Source organism: Hordeum vulgare, chromosome 6H (assembly GCF_904849725.1).
Source record: "Hordeum vulgare subsp. vulgare chromosome 6H, MorexV3_pseudomolecules_assembly, whole genome shotgun sequence".
In the NCBI taxonomy this organism is placed as follows: Eukaryota; Viridiplantae; Streptophyta; class Magnoliopsida; order Poales; family Poaceae; genus Hordeum; species Hordeum vulgare.
The window spans coordinates 16,471,378-16,476,522 of record NC_058523.1 but is presented as its reverse complement, the minus strand read 5'-3'; positions in this window follow the sequence as shown (position 1 = coordinate 16,476,522).

Sequence of the window (5,145 nt, the reverse complement as noted above, 5' to 3'; positions counted from 1 at the left end):
GTCGACAAACACACCGCGAAAGAAGATTACATCGGATAGATCTCCATGAAGATCATGGAGAACTTTGTATTGAAGATCCAAGAGAGAGAACAAGCCATCTAGCTACTAGCTATGGACCCATAGGTCTATGGTGAACTACTCACGCATCATCGGAGAGGTCATGGTGTTGATGAAGAAGCCCTCCGTATCCGAATCCCCCCTCCGGCAGGGCACCAGAACGTGCCCCAGATGGGATCTTGCGGAGACAGAAGCTTGCGGCGGCGGAAAAGTACTTTCGATGATCTCCAGATTTTTTCTGGAATTTATGGGAATTTATAGGCGAAAGACCTAGGGCAGAGGTGGCCCACAATTCAAACACACCCTAAAATTTCCTTCTTGCATTCCTGCATGCAAAATCATCGATGATGGAATCAATATCAATCTCATCCAATAACTGATTCTCGATGCATAGAGTTGCCAAACCATTTAACCTCTCTTGTGACATTATAGATCTCAAATAGTTTTTCAATAGCTTCAGCTTAGAAAAGCTTCTTTCAGCTGATGAAACAGTCACGGGCATAGTAAATAAATTCCGATAAGCAATAGAAGTATTAGGATAACAATCCGCTTCCCTCAAAAAATGAAAAATCTCCATAGCAGACATTGTTCTATCTGGTAAAGTAAACTGCATGACACTCAAGCCAGAAATTATATCATTTAGCTCGACATCACATTTACCTTGTGTGAAAGTATTTGCAAATTCAGTGCACCTTTCTTTCAATTGAGAACCATCCAACGACTTCAAATATGTTGAACTCATTAAAAATCCAAATACTTTTTTGAATGATTGGAGCTCCTCAAATCTACTCGTCAATGATGTGATTGCCATATCAACCATAACCAAAAAGTAGTTCACTTTAAAATCCTCCTCGCCTTGCAAGATTTCTTCTTGGCATTCAGTTTAATCAAATTGCTTTTTCCTAGAAGCACGGCGTTTTACTGGAAATGATGGCTCTACACCCAATTCAGTTGCAATTTCCTTGGCACTATCCAAACTAGAAGCAAACCCTTCATTTCTATAGGTGCAGAAGTAATCACGTATACCTTCTCTTTGTTGTATTGTCTACTCAATGCACATGGATGGTGACTGCAACTTCTTGCTCACTGCATTAACTGCAAATAAAATTGAATGCCAAATAACCATACCAAATAAAAATTCAAATTTACCAAGCACTTTATATAAACTTTTTGCATCACTCCGATCCTTGGGTTCGGTATCACCATCTTCACTTAACTCTAGAAGAGCGGACCAGAGCTGGGGAGCTTGATACCTAATTGCTTTGACACTTTTAATTCGACTCTCCCAACGAGTATTGGACAAGGACTTCATAGTTAAACATTCCACATGATCTAGCAAAACTTTCCATCTTTTGGTAGACCCAGCAAATAAAACATAGATCCGTTGCACTATTCCAAAAAAAAAGAAACAGCCTTATCACATGATTTAGCCATGTCACAAAGAGTGAGATTAAGACTATGACAAGCACATGGCATATACAAAGCCCTTGGATTTATTTGAAGCAACCTACTTTGCACTCCCCTGTGCTTTCCTTTCATATTAGAGCCATTATCATAACCTTGACCCCGAATGTCATCAATAAGAAGACCATATGATTTGATGGATTCAACCAATACATTGAAAAGCCCTTCACCGGATGTGTCATTCACCACCAAGAAGCCAAGAAAGTATTCCTCAATTTTTATTTGAGCACAAGCCATACGAACACATCGAACCAACAAACTCATTTGCTTTTGGTGACTCACATCTGGGGTACAATCGAGGATAACCGAGAAATATTTGGCCTCCTTAACCTCCTTCAAAATAGTTTCTGTAATGCTAGAAGCCATAAGAGAAAACAACTCATTCTGAATTTTATGAGTTAGATAATGATACTGAATCTCTTTGTTTTGAAACCGTCTAATGTGGTCCTGCATTACCAAGTCAAATTCTGCAACCATCTCAACACAAGCTAAGAAATTACCATTAAGATCATTATAAAGCTGCTCATTGGATCCTCTAAAATCTAAATTTCGTTTACCAAGAAATTTCACAATAGCAACTATTCTTAGCATTACTCGCTTTAAGCGCTCCTTCTCTTTTGCGATCTGATGCTGCAACTCCTTATCAATTGTTTCATGTTTGCTCAATCTATTTTTCAGTTCATTCCAAGAGATCATGCTTGTAATATGCTCCACACTTGCTTCATGTTCTTTTAGACTTTCACTAATATGCTGCCAATCTTTATACCCATCATGCGCCAAACTACTTTTGCAGTTGATAGGATTAAACAACTTACAAGAAAAACAGAACACTTTGTAGCCTGTTTTGAATAAACTAACCATTTTCGATCACGTGGGAGATGAATTATGGTCATGATCACTCACATTGTTAACGTCCGCGTGGATGACAACATTATCTTCTGTATGGATATCATCTTCTAGATCCACATTACTTGGTTCTCCCACAAGACTAACGCCAACTCATCTGGATTTTTTGAAGTGGACGGGTTACTCTTAAAATACTTAGGAAGAGACCCTCTTTATGAATCTACCAATTTTTGATCTGCTTTCCTCTTTTTTTCTTTTAGCAGCACCTGATTTAGGCTTTATAATAATTCTGAAAATAAATAAATATGAATCAAAATTAGGGCATAAACTGTTGGAAATATGCCCTAGAGGCAATAATAAAATGATTATTATCATATTTCCTTGTTCATGATAATCGTCTATCATTCATGCTATAATTGTATTAACAGGAAACAGTAATACATGTGTGAATGAATAGATCACAATGTGTCCCTAGCAAGCCTCTAGTTGGCTAGCTCGTTAGTCAATAGACGATCATGGTTTCCTGATCATGGGCATTAGCTGTCATTGATAACAGGATCACATCATTGGGAGAATGATGTGATGGACAAGACCCAATCCTAAGCCTAGCACTAGATCGTATTGTTCGTATGCTAATGCTTTTCTAATGTCAAGTATCTTTTCCTTCGACCGTGAGATTGTGCAACTCCCGGATACCGTAGGAGTGCTTTGGGTGTATCAAACGTCACAACGTAACTGGGTGACTATAAAGGTGCACTACGGGTACCTCCGAAAGTGTCTGTTGGGTTGGCACGAATCGAGATCGGGATTTGTCACTCCGTGTGATGGAGAGGTATCTCTGGGCCCACTCGGTAGAACATCATCATGAGCTCAATGTGACTAAGGAGTTAGTCGCACGATGACGTGCTACAGAACGAGTAAAGAGACTTACCGGTAACAAGATTGAACAAGGTATAGGTATACCGACGATCGAATCTCAGGCAAGTTCTATACCGACAGACAAAGGGAATCGTATACGGGATTGATTGAATCCTTGACATCGTGGTTCATCCGATGAGATCATCATGGAGCTAGTGGGAGCCACCATGGGTATCCAGACCCCGCTGATGGTTATTGGCCAGAGAGGTGTCTCGGTCATGTCTGCCTGTCTCCCGAACCGGTAGGGTCTACACACTTAAGGTTCGATGACGCTAGGGTTATAGGGAATTGTTATACGAGGTTACAGAAAGTTGTTCGGAGTCCCGGATGAGATCCCGGACGTCACGAGGAGCTCCGGAATGGTCCGGAGGTAAAGATTGATATATAGGACGGATGGTTTCGGATACCGGAAATGTTTCGGGCATCACCGGTAACGTACGGGGACAACCGGAGGTGGCCCCGGGGGACCACCGAAGGGGGGCAACGACCCCGGGAGATAAGGTGGGCCAAGTGGGGGTGGGAACCAGACCCTAGGTGGGCTGGTGCGCCTCCCCACTCAGCCCATAGCGCAAGGGAGAGAAGGGGGGGGGCAAACCCTAGGCCAGGTGGGCCTAAGGTCCACCAGATGGTGCGCCACCCCCTCCTCCCCCTTCTGGCCGCCGCACCTCCCATTTGGGGGGGCTGCTGCACCCCCTAGGGTGGGAACCCTAGGGGTGGCACCTCCTCTCCCCTTCCCTTATATATATCGGGCACTTTTGGCCATTGAGACACACGGTTTTTCCCTCTCTCTCGGCGCAGCCCCGCTCCTCTCCCTCCTCCTCTGTGCCGGTGCTTGGCGAAGCCCTGCCGGGAGACCTCGTCTCTCCACCGACACCACGCCGTCGTGCTGCTAGAGTTCTTCCCCAACCTCTCCCTCCTCCTTGCTGGATCAAGGTGCGGGAGACGTCACCGGGTTGCACGTGTGTTGAACGCGGAGGTGCCGTAGTTCGGCACTAGATCGGAATCGCTGCGAGTACGACTCCATCAACCGCCTTCTAGCAACGCTTCCGCTTAGCGATCTTCAAAGGTATGAAGATGCTCTTATCCCTCTCTCGTTGCTGGTCTCTCCATAGGAAGATCTGAATATGCGTAGGAAAATTTTGAATTTATGCCGCGTTACCCAACAGTGGTATAAGAGCCAGGTTTTCTATGCGTAGATTCTATGCACGAGTAGAACACAAAAGTTGTGGGCGATGATTTGTCAATTTGCTTGCCGCTACTAGTCTTATTCTTTTCCGGCGGTATTGTGGGATGAAGCGGCCCGGACCGACTTTACACGTACACTTACGTGAGACTGGTTCCACCGACAGACATGCACATCGTGCATAAAGGTGGCTAGCGGGTGTGTGTCTCTCCTACTCTAGTCGGATTGGATTTGATGAAAAGGGTCCTTATGAAGGGTAAATAGCTTTGGCATATCATCGTTGTGGCTGTCACGTAGGTAAGAAGGCGTTCTTGCTAGAAACCCAAATCAGCCACGTAAAACTTGCAACAACAATTAGAGGACGTCTAACTTGTTTTTGCAGGGTTTGACATGTGATGTGATATGGCCAAAGTTGTGATGTTGCATGTATGATGTATGAGATGATCATGTTATTGTAATAGGTTTCACGACTTGCATGTCGATGAGTTTGACAACCGGCAGGAGCCATAGGAGTTGTCTTAATTTATTGTATGAGATGCAACGCCATGTGCTTACTACCTTTACTTCATTGCTAACGGTTAGCTATAGTAGTAGTGATAGTAGTAGTTGGCGTGACGACTTCACGGAGACACGATGATGGAGATCATGATGATGGAGATCATGGTGTCACGCCGGTG